We start from the raw sequence: 14,359 nt of genomic DNA, 5'->3' as shown, positions 1-14,359 counted from the left end.
CCCGAAAAATCACAAAAATAACACAACACTCTTGTTGTTCTATGTTGACACAAGAAATTTTTTGAAAGCAATAAGAGGCAATGGATATCGTTTCGTCCCCAAAGGTGGGGCGTTCCCTACCGAAACCATCATGCTTGTTGCGAGAAGCTTTGGTTTGTGAGAAGCATATACCCAAACCTGCCCCAAATGGGACAAAAAATTCACCACGGCATGTTGATGCCGCTCCATGATAGCATGCCAAGTTTCATGAATTTCAGACGAGTTTTGGATTTACTAGAATTTAAAAACTAGGCATCTCAATGTTTTGCCGGCAATCAACGGTGCCCTGGTATTTGAAATTCATTCCCATTTCTTGCATGGGACCTATGCATGCACCCAAGGACACATATTTGATTTTTCAACCGATTTATATGCAATGGAGCATGTGCATGCAGTTCAAATTTGAATTATGCACATAAATGCATTGAACACTCACTTAATGCATAAAAATGTCCAAATGAAACCCTAAAAATCACAAAAAATAACACAACACTCCTATTATTCTATGTTGACACGAGAAAGTCTTGAAAGCGATAAAAGGCAATGGCTATTGTTTCGTCCCCAAAGGTGGGGCATTCCCTACCAAAACCATCATGCTTGTTGCGAGAAGCTCTGGTTTGTGAGAAACATATACCCAAACCTGCCCCAAATGGGACAAAAAATTTACCACGGCATGTTGATGCCGCTCCATGATAGCATGCCAAGTTTCATGAATTTTAGACGAGTTTTGGATTTACTAGAATTTAAAAACCAAGCATCTCAATGTTTTGCCGGCAATCAACGGTGCCCTGGTGTTTGAAGTTCATTCCCATTTCTTGCATGTGACCTAAGCATGCACCCAAGGACACATATTTGATTTTTCAACAAATTTATATGCACTGGAGCATGTGCATGTAGTTCAAATTTGAATTATGCACATAAATGCATTGAAAACTCACTTAATGCATAAAATGTACAAACGAACTCTGAATAATTCCAATTCTTTTATGATCATTGCAGATAAAATGTCTAGCAATTCAAACACCGTCCATGGCTGCTGTGACCCCGTTGTGTAATTCAAATCAAGACGAAAAATCAATTAGATCCCACACAGTTTATTATAACCAACCGTGTGAGATGCAGCACAAAATATCTTCGGACTGTGTCTGAATAAGGGACCGTGTCCGTTGACACTTTGCGCGCCAGTTTATTGGCTGAAGTGATTCCAAATTTTCGGCTTCCGCAGAAATATATACCTCCCCGCCCCCGCCCCCTTACCAAAAGCCACATTTCCCCTATTTCCTCCTTCCTTTCCAAGTTGAAACCTCCACTCCTTGCTTGCAACACCGCCGCCTCCTCACCGACAACTGTCCTTCATGCTTCTCGGCCTCGCCTATCCAGGCAGGTAATCCACACCCGACCCCCATCCTCCTCCTCCTTCCACATCCCACATGCCCCGACCGCCAGCATGAGCGCGACACCTTCCACCCAAATCGCCGCCCCCTCCACCAAATAAGCGCCGACCTTAGCCATGGTGCACACAGTATAGCCAGGACCTCAAGGAGCATTTGGCAGCGGAGAAGCAAATCGCGGCCGCAGGCGTGGATGAGGTCGCGATGGCTGCTATTCGCGCCAACCCGCAGATCTTGGAGGAGGACCTCGCCGTCGAGGCCACCGTTGACGCCTCGCGCGTCGATGCCACGCGCGGTTGGCTACTTTAAACGACAGTTTGTGGCGTTTTCTCGAGGCCACCGTGTTGGGGAACGCAATAATTTCAAAAAAAATCCTACGCACATGCAAGATCATGGTGATGTATAGCAACGAGAGGGGAGAGTATTGTCTACGTAACCTGGTAGACCGTAAGCGGAAGCGTTATGGAAATGCTCTTGATGTAGTCATACATCTTCACGATCGACTGATCTAGCACTGAAGGTACAGCACCTCTGTGATTTGCACACGTTCGGCTCTGTGACGTCCCGCGAACTCATGATCCAGTAGAGCTTCGAGGGAAAGCTTTGTCAACATGACAGTGTGATGATGGTGATGATGTTGCTACCAGAAGCAATGTTACGATATTACCGAGGTGGATTATGGTGGAGGGGGCACCGCACACAGCTAAAAGGTCAATGATCAACTTGTGTGTCTATGGGGTGCCCCCTCCCCCGTATATAAAGGAGTGGAGGAGGGGAGGGGGCGACCCTCTCTATGGCGCACCCTAGGGGAGTCCTACTCCCACTGGGAGTAGGATTCCCCCCTTCCATGTAGTAGTAGTAGGAGAGAAGGAAGGGGAGGAGAGGAGAAATGAAAGGGGGGGCCGACCCCCTCCCAATTCGGATTGGCCTAGGGGGCGCGCCTCCCACCTTTTCCTTCCCTCTCATCTTTTCCACTAAGGCCCAATAAGGCCCATATACTCCCCGAGGGGTCCCAGTAACCTCCCGGTACTCCGGAAAATGCCCGAACTCATCTGGAACCATTCTGATGTACAAATATAGGCTTCCAATATATCGATATTTATGTCTCGACTATTTCGAGACTCCTCGTCATGTCCGTGATCAAATCCGGGACTCCGAACTACCTTCAGTACATCAAAACACATAAACTTGTAATACCGATCGTCACCGGACATTAAGCGTGCGGACCCTACGGGTTCGAGAACTATGTAGACATGACCGAGACATGTCTCCGGTCAATAACCAATAGCGGAACCTGGATGCTCATATTGGTTCCTACATATTCTACGAAGATCTTTATCGGTCAAACCGCATAACAATATACGTTGTTCCCTTTGTCATTGGTATGTTACTTGCCCGAGATTCGATCGTCGGTATCTCAATACCTAGTTCAATCTCGTTATCGGCAAGTCTCTTTACTCGTTTCGTAATGCTACATCCCTTAACTAACTCATTAGCTAAATTGCTTGCAAGACTTATAGTGATGTGCATTACCGAGAGGGCCCAAAGATACCTCTCCGACAATCGGAGTGACAAATCCTAATCTTGATCCATGCCAACTCAACAAACACCATTGGAGACACCTGTAGAGAACCTTTATAATCACCCAGTTACGTTGTGATGTTTGGTAGCACACAAAGTGTTCCTCCGGTATTCGGGAGTTGCATGATCTCATAGTCATAGGAACATGTATAGTTATGGAGAAAGCAATAGCAACAAACTAAACGATCATCATGCTAAGATAACGGATGGGTCAAGTCAATCACATCATTCTCTAATTATGTGATCCCATTAATCAAATGACAACTCATGTCTATGGTTAGGAAACATAACCATCATTGATTCAACGAGCTAGTCAAGTAGAGGCAAACTAGTGACACTCTGTTTGTCTATGTATTCACACATGTACTAAGTTTCCGGTTGATACAATTCTAGCATGAATAATAAACATTTAACATGATATAAGGAAATATAAATAACAATATTATTATTGCCTCTAGGGCATATTTCCTTCACACCGTCGGTGCCTTCGATGAAGATTAGGAGGTGTTTTCTCAGCGTGCACGTGCTTACCTCATCTCGAGAGCCAGCAGGTTGGTGCCCGGAGCGACTCAGGCAACTCACCACTACAACGAGGGCACCCGCGATGCAGAGGCCTCGCCCTCTTCCATGTCCAAGGAGCCAATCATCATCGATATCTCCGACAATGAGGAGTAGCTTTTCTTATTAGCTCACTATAAGGACCCATGTTCAGTTTGCTAGCTACTGCCTTTCCTTAACAAATTCTAGTGAATTGTGTTATCTACTTTTACCATGCAATCTTCTTCTATAGTGTATATGTTCTATATGTTGTGCAATGTGGTGTTCAGTTAACTACTTGGTTCAATTCTGCAAATGTGATGTTCAATTCTTCAGGGTGCAATATTTCCAAGTTGTTAAGCATGCTTGGTTTGGTTAACTGTCTGATCTTCTATTAGGAGTATGTTATATTGTTCAATTGGTGTTTAGTTAACTGTTTGGTTCATTTGTTGTGGCTTGGTTCACTTGCCGTGGTGTTTAGTTAACTACTTGATTCAATTCTGCAATGCGATGTTCAATTGTTGTGGCTGCATTCTATGATTGTATACCATGCGAGGAATAAATCGAATTTGGCTGTACTAAATACATGAGAAACAAATACAACTGCTATATTTCCAAGTTGTTAAGCATGCTTGGTTTGGTTAACTGTCTGATCTTCTATTAGGAGTATGTTATATTGTGCAATGTGGCGCTCAGTTAATGTTTGGTTCATTTGTTGTGGTGTTTAGTTAACTGGTTGGTTCAATTCTGCAATGCGGTGTTCAATTGTTGTGGCTGCATTCTGTTATTGTATACCATGTCAGGAATAAATCGAATTTGGTTGCACTTAATACATGAGAAACATATACAAGTGCTATATTTCCTAGTTCTTAATCATGCTTGGTTTGGGTAAATGGGTTTTCCATGTGGCTTGAATTAATCTGATGAATCTGCAATGTGCTTATTTTTCATCAACATATTTTACTGATAGCATGTGAACCCTTACTTAAACTGATGACTAACTACCTTATATGTGTTGCAGGGAAACAATGGGAAGCACTGAGGTTTACAAGATGGTACTAACTATTATACCTTGCCTTTTTTTATTCATTTGCCCCGTTTCCAATATAGAGAAGATATTTATGCACATCCTTGTTTTCAGGGTTCACTGGTGATTACCTCTCAAACCACCTTTGTGGTGAGGAGGCGAGGAAAGTTTTCATACAACACCCACGGTTCAATATTGAAGTGTTCCTGAAGAGGTTGAAGGATGGACGGTCAATCATCCACTAGCACTGGCCTAAAGTTGCAAAGACCTTCAACATGAATGAAGGCTCAATATTTCGCCTTCCGCTTCAGCAGTTTTCCAGATGAGATGCATCTCTCTATGTACCGTCTATGATGCTAATTTCAAAAGGTTCTAGATGTTGCATGTGAAACTTGCTGCTGGTGTAGTTGTGTAATGGGGTAGCTGAGTGCTAAAGCTATATCATATTGTACTCCGATGTATTTCAGTTATGAAATCCTGCTTCCTTAATATGGAAATGGAATATATTATGTGCTTAATATGAATGTCAATTAGATTAGTAAATGGATTATTAATAATAGGGCAATTAGCCCGCCAATTGGCCAATTAGCTTGCTAATTGGGTTTTCCTATTGCAAACGGTTAATGAGAAAACACCATGGACGATGACCTCAGGCAACGCACATAGTTTCTAGGAATAAATCGTGTTGGATCAATGAACAATCACACACGACATTCTCTTCAAAATTGTTTGCGTTACGCCACCTTGTGCAAACTCTTTCCTTGTAGTGACTGTATATACAAATGAAAACGTTTAGTGGTGACTGACTGTGTGGGATGTACTTACGACCGTAAATGGTTTCACCTGTATAATTGTATTTTTTTAGCGCTACTATACGTATTTCTATATTTGAGTGCTTGCCGGTCGCACACTGATACGTCTCCAACGTATCTATAATTTTTGATTGCTCCATGCTATATTATCTTCTGTTTTGGACATTACTAGGCATTATTATTCACTTTTATATTATTTTTGGGACTAACCTATTAACCGGAGGCCCAACCCAGAATTGATGTTTTTGCCTAATTTAGGGTTTCGAAGAAAAGGAATATCAAACGGAGTCCAAACGAAATGAAACCTTCTGGAACGTGATTTTCGGAACGAACATGATCCACGAGACTTGGACCCTACGTCAAGCAACCAACAGGGAGGCCATGAGGTAGGGGGGCGCGCACAACCCCCCAGGCGCGCCCTCCACCCTCGTGGGCCCCCTGTTGCTCCACGGACGTACTCCTTCCTCCTATATATACCTACGTACCCCCAAACGATCAAAAACGGAGCCAAAACCCTAATTCCACCGCCGTAACTTTATGTATCCACGATATCCCATCTTGGGGCCTGTTCCGGAGCTCCGCCGAAGGGGGCTTCTACATCAACACCATAGCCCTTCCGATGAAGTGTGAGTAATTTACCTCAGACCTTCGGGTCCATAGTTATTAGCTAGATGGGTTCTTCTCTCTTTTTGGATCTCAATACAAAGTTCTCCCCCTCTCTTGTGGAGATCTATTTGATGTAATCTTCTTTTGCGGTGTGTTTGCTGAGACCGATGAATTGTGGGTTTATGATCAAGTTTATCTGTGAACAATATTTGAATCTTCTCTGAATTCTTTTATGTATGATTGGTTATCTTTGCAAGTCTCTTCGATTTATCAGTTTCGTTTGGCCTACTAGATTGATCTTTCTTGCAACGAGAGAAGTGCTTAGCTTTGGGTTCAATCTTGCGGTGTCCTTTCCCAGTGACAGTAGGGGCAGCAAGGCACGTATTGTATTGTTGCCATCGAGGATAACAAGATGGGCTTAAAATCATATTGCATGAATTTATCCCACTACATCATGTCATCTTGCTTAAAGCGTTACTCTGTTCTCTTGAACTTAATACTCTAGATGCATGCTGGATAGCGGTCGATGTGTGGAGTAATAGTAGTAGATGCAGGCAGGAGTCGGTCTACTTGTCTTGGACGTGATGCCTATATACATGATCATACCTATATATTCTCATAACTATGCTCAATTTTGTCAATTGCTCAACAGTAATTTGTTCACCCACCGTAAAATACTTATGCTCTTGAGAGAAGCCACTAGTGAAACCTATGGCCCCCGGGTCTATCTTCTATCATATTAATCTTCCAACACTTAGTTATTTTCATTGCCTTTTATTTTACTTTGCATCTTTATCATAAAAATACCAAAAATATTATCTTATCATATCTATCAGATCTCACTCTCGTAAGTGACCATGTAGGGATTGACAACCCCTTATCGCGTTGGTTGTGAGGATTTATTTGTTTTGTGTAGGTGCCAGGGACTGACGGTAGCCTCCTACTGGATTGATACCTTCGTTCTCAAAAACTGAGGGAAATACTTACTCTACTTTGCTGCATCACCCTTTCCTCTCCAAGGGAAAACCAACGCAGTGCTCAAGAGGTAGCAAGAAGGATTTCTGGCGCCGTTGCCGGGGAGGTCTACGCAAAAGTCAACATACCAAGTACCCATCACAAACCCTTATCTCCCGCATTACATTATTTGCCATTTGCCTCTCGTTTTCCTCTCCCCCACTTCACCTTTGTCGTTTTATTCGCCCCCTCTTTTCCGTTTGCCTCTTTCCCATTTGCTTTGATGTCTTACTTGGCTCACTTGCTCGTGTGGTTGGAATAGTTGTTTATTTATTACTAAACAGAGAACCTAAGATCTATGGATCCTCATCCGCTTGCTAATCTTTTTAAGAGATCCAAATATGATGAACCAATTGCTAGTGAGTTTTGTGCACTAGATTATCTTTATGAAGTTTTGCTTGAAATTCGTGAATCTGAAAATTGTGATGAAGTACTTTATGGAGTGATTCATGATAGATATTTGAATAAAAAGCATGATTGCAATGATTTTACTATGAATTCTTTTGATTTCAATTGTGCTAATAATATGCAAAACCCTAAGCTTGGGGATGCTAGTTTTGCTATGTCTACTACTTGTTGTAATGATCATGATTGGGGTGATTCTTCTTTTGATCTTGAAAATTTATTTACTCCCCATGACGAATATGAGATTGATAATAGTGTTTGCAATAATACTGAAAGTGGGTTTGGAAGACTGTCAACTTTAGATCCCACATATTTGGATAATGTTCAATCTTATGAAGTTTTTGATAAAAGTGGGTTTGAAGAGGTCATGACTTTAGTTAATGTTAATCCCGCTATTTTGGAAGAGTGTCAATTTGCATGCATGTGGTCATATTGAAAATATTTTATGTGATAGCTATTTTGTTGAATTTTCTTATGATCCCACATGTAATTATTATGAGAGAGGAAAATATGGTGGTAGAAATTTTCATGTTACTAAATTACCTCTCATTATGTTGAGATTGCTATTGTTTCTTTCCGCTTCCTTGCATATGCTAGTTTTTGCTTGCCTTGATAATTTGTTTTCCTATAAGATGCCTATGCATAGGAAGTATGTTAGACTTAAATGTGTTTTCCACGTGTTTTATGATGCTGTCTTTGTGCTTCAATTCTTGTCTTTCATGTGAGCATCATTGAAATATTATGCCTAGCTTTAAGGCTTTAAAGAAAAGCGCTTGTTGGGAGATAACCCAATATATTCTGTCTTGGTTGTGTTTTTTGTGTTTAATTAGTGTTTGTGCCAAGTAGAACCGTTGGGAAGACTTGGGGAAAGTCTTGTTAATCTTGCTGTAAAAAAACAAAAACTTTAGCGCTCACAAGAACTGCTGCCATTTTTATTTGGAAAGTGATATTTAGTTAATTCTTTTTGAAGATGTTTAATATATAAATTCCTCATGTTTAGCAATTTATTTTAGAATTTTTGGGGTTCCATATCTTGCGCTAGCTACAGATTACTATAGACTGTTCTATTTTTGATAGATTCTGTTTTTCGTGTGTTGTTTGCTTATTTTGATGAATCTATGGCTAGTAAAATAGTTTACCATAGAGAAGTTGTAATACTGTAGGTTTAACAACAATATAAATAAAGAATGAATTCATTACAGTACCTTGAAGTGGTGTTTTGTTTTCTTTCGCTAACGGAGCTCACGAGATTTTCTACTTTAAGTTTTGTGTTGTGAAGTTTTCAAGTTTTGGGTAAATATTTGATGGATTATGGAACAAGGAGTGGCAAGAGCCTAGGCTTGGGGATGCCCATGGCACCCCCAAGATAATCTAAGGACACCTAAAAGCCAAAGCTTGGGGATGCCCCGGAAGGCATCCCCTCTTTCGTCTACTTCTATCGGTAACTTTACTTGGATCTATATTTTTATTTACCACATGATATATGTTTTGCTTGGAGCGTCTTGTATGATTTGAGTCTTTGCTTTTTAGTTTTCCACAATCATCCTTGCTACACACACCTTTTGAGAGATACACACATGATTCGAAAATTATTAGAATACTCTATGTGCTTCACTTATATCTTTTGAGTTGTATAGTTTTGTTCTAGTACTTCACTTATATCTTTTAGAGCACGATGGTGGATTTGTTTTATAGAAACTATTGATCTCTCATGCTTCACTTAGATTTTTTTGAGAGTCTTAAATAGCATGGTAATTTGCTTAAATAATCCTAATATGCTAGGTATACAAGATTAGTAAAAAAACTTCTTATGAGTGTGTTGAATACTATGAGAAGTTTGATACTTGATAATTGTTTTGAGATATGGAGATGGTAATATTAGAGTCATGCTAGTTGAGTAGTTGTGAATTTGAGAAATACTCGTGTTAAAGTTTTTGATTCCTGTAGCATGCACGTATGGTGAACCGTTATGTGATGAAGTCGGAGCATGATTTATTTATTGATTGTCTTCCTTATGAGTGATGGTCGGGGACGAGCGATGGTATTTTCCTACCAATATATCCCCCTAGGAGCATGTGCGTAATACTTTGCTTTGATAACTTGTAGATTTTTGCAATAAGTATATGAGTTCTTTATGACTAATGTTGAGTCCATGGATCATACACACTCTCACCCTTCCACCATTGCTAGCCTCTCTAATACAGCGCACCTTTCACCGGTATCATACACCCACCATATACCTTCCTCAAAACAGCCACCATACCTACCTATCATGGCATTTCCATAGCCATTCCGAGATATATTGCCATGCAACTTTCCACCGTTCCGTTTACTGTGACACGCTTCATCATTGTCATATTGCTTTGCATGATCATGTAGTTGACATTGTATTTGTGGCAAAGCCACCATTCATAATTCTTTCATACATGTCACTCTTGATTCATTGCATATCCCGGTACACCGCCGGAGGCATTCACATAGAGTCATATTTTGTTCTAAGTATCGAGTTGTAATTGTTGAGTTGTAAGTAAATAAAAGTTTGATGATCATCATTTTTAGAGCATTGTCCCAAGTGAGGAAAGGATGATGGAGACTATGATTCCCCCACAAGTCGGGATGAGACTCCGGACGAATAATAATAATAATAATAAGAGGCCAAAGAATCCCAAACAAAAAAATGAGAGAAAAAGAGAGAAGGGACAATGCTACTATCCTTTTACCACACTTGTGCTTCAAAGTAGCACCATGATCTTCATAATAGAGAGTCTCCTATGTTATCACTTTCATATACTAGTGGGAATTTTTCATTATAGAACTTGGCTTGTATATTCCAATGATGGGCTTCCTCAAAATGCCCTAGGTCTTCGTGAGCAAGCAAGTTGGATGCACACCCACTTAGTTTCTTTTTGAGCTTTCGTATACTTATAGCTCTAGTGCATCCGTTGCATGGCAATCCCTACTCACTCACATTGATATCTATTGATGGGCATCTCCATAGCCCGTTGATACGCCTAGTTGATGTGAGACTATCTTCCCTTTTTCTTCTCCTCCATAACCACCATTCTATTCCACCTAAAGTGCTATGTCCATGGCTCACGCTCATGTATTGCGTGAAGATTGAAAAAGTTTGAGAACACCAAAAGTATGAAACAATTGCTTGGCTTGTCATCGGGGTTGTGCATGATTTAAATACTTTGTGTGGTGAAGATAGAGCATAGCCAGACTATATGATTTGGTAGGGATAACTTTCTTTGGCCATGTTATTTTGAAGAGACATAATTGTTTAGTTAGTATGCTTGAAGTATTATCATTTCTATGTCAATATTAAAATTTTGTCTTGCATCTTTCAGATCTGAATATTCATACCACAATTAAAAAGAATTACATTGAAAATATGCCAAGTAGCATTCCACATCAAAAATTCTGTTTTTATCATTTACCTACTCGAGGACGAGCAGGAATTAAGCTTGGGGATGCTTGATACGTCTCCAATGTATCTATAATTTTTGATTGCTCCATGCTATATTATCTTATATTTTGGACATTATTGAGCTTTATTATTCACTTTTATATTATTTTTGGGACTAAACTATTAACGGGAGGCCCAACCCAGAATTGTTGTTCTTTTTGCCTATTTTAGGGTTTCGAAGAAAAGGAATATCAAACGGAGTCCAAACGGAATGAAACCTTCGGGAACATGATTTTCGGAATGAACATGATCCGGGAGACTTGGACCCTACGTCAAGCAACCAACAGGGAGGCCACGAGGTAGGGGGGCGCGCCTACCCCCCCAGGCACGCCCTCCACCCTCGCGGGCCCCCTGTTGCTCCACCGACGTACTCCTTCCTCCTATATATACCTACGTACCCCCAAACGATCAAAAACGGAGCCAAAAACCTAATTCCACCACCGTAACTTTCTGTATCCACGAGATCCCATCTTGGGGCCTGTTCCGGAGCTCCACTGGAGGGGGCATTGATCACGCAGGGCTTCTACATCAACACCATAGCCCTTCCGATAAAGTGTGAGTAGTTTACCTCAGACCTTCGGGTCCATAGTTATTAGCTAGATGGCTTCTTCTCTCTTTTTGGATCTCAATGCAAAGTTCTCCCCCTCTCTTGTGGATATTTATTCGATGTAATCTTCTTTTGCGGTGTGTTTGTTGAGACCGATGAATTGTGGGTTTATGATCAAGTTTATCTATGAACAATATTTGAATCTTCTCTAAATTCTTTCATGTATAATTGGTTATCTTTGCAAGTCTCTTCGAATTATCAGTTTCGTTTGGCCTACTAGATTGATCTTTCTTGCAATGGGAGAAGTGCTTAGCTTTGGGTTTAATCTTGCGGTGTCCTTTCCCAGTGACAGTAGGGGCAGCAAGGCACGTATTGTATTGTTGCCATCGAGGATAACAAGATATTTTTTTACCATATTGCATGAATTTATCCCTCTACATCATGTCATCTTACTTAAAGCGTTACTCTGTTCTCTTGAACTTAATACTCTAGATGCATGCTGGATAGCGGTCGATGTGTGGAGTAATAGTAGTAGATGCAGGCAGGAGTCGGTCTACTTGTCTCGGACGTGATGCCTATATACATGATCATACCTAGATATTCTCATAACTATGCTCAATTTTGTCAATTGCTCAACAGTAATATATTCACTCACCGTAAAATACTTATGCTCTTGAGAGAAGCCACTAGTGAAACCTATGGCCCCCGGGTCTATCTTCTATCATATTAATCTTCCAACACTTAGTTATTTGCATTGCCTTTTATTTTACTTTGCATCTTTATCATAAAAATACCAAAAATATTATCTTATCATATCTATCAGATCTCACTCTCGTAAGTGATCGTGTAGGGATTGACAACCCCTTATCGCGTTGGTTGCGAGGATTTATTTGTTTTGTGTAGGTGCCAGGGACTGGCGCGTAGCCTCCTACTGGATTGATACCTTGGTTTTCAAAAACTGAGGGAAATACTTACGCTACTTTGCTGCATCATCCTTTTCTCTTCAAGGGAAAACCAACGCAGTGCTCAAGAGGTAGCACACACGACCTCATTTTGCCGAGCGTGTGTGCCAGGAGGGCATATCCTTAACGGTTTCTGGCTTGTGTGAGAAGGACCCCCCTATCGCCCACACTCACTTGGCGACGGTTCCGAATGCCGTCGCGGAAACGGGTTAAAAACCGTTTGTTTAGGACCGATGCGTACCAGTGAATGAACTATAAGAATTAAATAAACATCTACATCATGCATATATGACTTAAAGCTTACATGCTATAATGTGGTATTTATTCATAATTTGGTTGCCAAATTTCATGCGTGCAATGCACGTGTACCTTACCAGTCTAAATGGTGTTTGTGTGTGTGTTGTGCGTGTTGAACACATTGTAGGTAGTATCATACATGGTTTAGATTCTGAACACCTAGCTCGAGCATACATGTACGATGATTTGAATTCAACATAAAATGGATAGATATTTTTGAATTTGAGATCATATATGTGCATGTAGTTCGTATTTATATAGGAATTTACTATTCCTATATTCATGTCATGTGTTGTGAAGATAATATTTAGATGGTTGTATAACTAACCCGAGTACAATCCTATTCAAACAAGGAAAGTGTACTAAAATTTAGTCCATATGCTAGACAACACGTATTGTTTTTTATTATCGATGGAAGTGCAAATTGATTTGGTACTGTACATGTTATGTTTGTTGTCCCAATTTTTTAGTTTTGTTGTTGTTGTCGTTGTTGTTGTTGTTGTTGTTGTTGTATTTCAATGCATTTCTAGTAGTATAATAAAGCGGGACATGGCTCTCTCTAGTGATGAGGTGCGAATTGTCTTTTTTGTACACGTTAAGCTTATTCTCCCGAAATTTCAAGTTGCGCCTTGTTATGCCAAAATTTCTGTCTATCGTGCTGTGAAACTCCCGCCTCTTCAACCTGCGCATTGTTACCCCGAAATATTTAAGATATATATTTGTCTCGTTGTGCTCCAAAAACTCCCTCCATCTCAACCCACGCCTTGTTATCCAAACATTACAATGCGCACAAAAGTCACACCTCTTGTGAAATCCCGGCACGCGAAATGCGCGTGATACCCCTGAACCGAAAGAACCGCCTAGCTCAAATCGGTGGGGGTACTTTCATAACTTATCGCATATTTTGGACAAGCGCGTCCCTAAGCCATGGTTCCCCCTCCCCTCCCATCCGCCCACCCATTCATACATCAAGGCCGTGAAAACCCGCGAAGCCCCACACCCTCCTCCGTCCGTCACCCAGCCGGAGCCTCTTCCCCGATGACGTCCACCACAGCAACACCTCGACGTCCCTCATCCACCGCATCAGATGAGGATCCGTCATTGATCTCGTCATCCCGCCGATTCAGCCACCCCGTCCTCCACCTCCAAGGAGCTGCCCCGATGTTCCCCTCGTCTTTCACGCCACCTCCATTCCCACACCGCCGTTTTCACCAGCACCAACGGAAGAGCAGCATCATCACTGTTTCCTCGGATGAAGCTGAGTCCTAATCGGTGCCACCAAAGAGGTTCTACACTAATCGCCACATTTTCTTCTTGATTCGATCTCACGGTGCTGCTGGCACTCGGTCCCGAGCCGACATGGCGTGGCTCCATCCACAGTGGCGTCGCCGGCTACTTCCTCCACAGCGTCGCTCCCTCGGTGGCGACGTCCACATCAGTAGGACCTGCTACTGCTTTGGCTCTCGCTCGCGCTGCTGCTCTACTCCTGCTCTTGGTCCCCTGCCTGGTCTTCTCTTGCTCTTGCTCTTGCTCATGCTGTTGCTCTCGCTCTTGCTTGTGCTGCCGCTCTCGCTCTTGCTCTTGCTTGTGATGCTGCTCCGATTTAGCTACACTTCAGTCGACTGAATCGATTTTTGGGTCAGTTGATTTTCAGGGGGTGGGGGGGCTCATG

This window comes from Triticum dicoccoides, chromosome 3A (genome assembly GCF_002162155.2).
Source record: "Triticum dicoccoides isolate Atlit2015 ecotype Zavitan chromosome 3A, WEW_v2.0, whole genome shotgun sequence".
NCBI classification, from domain to species: domain Eukaryota; kingdom Viridiplantae; phylum Streptophyta; class Magnoliopsida; order Poales; family Poaceae; genus Triticum; species Triticum dicoccoides.
This window is presented reverse-complemented; position numbering follows the sequence as displayed.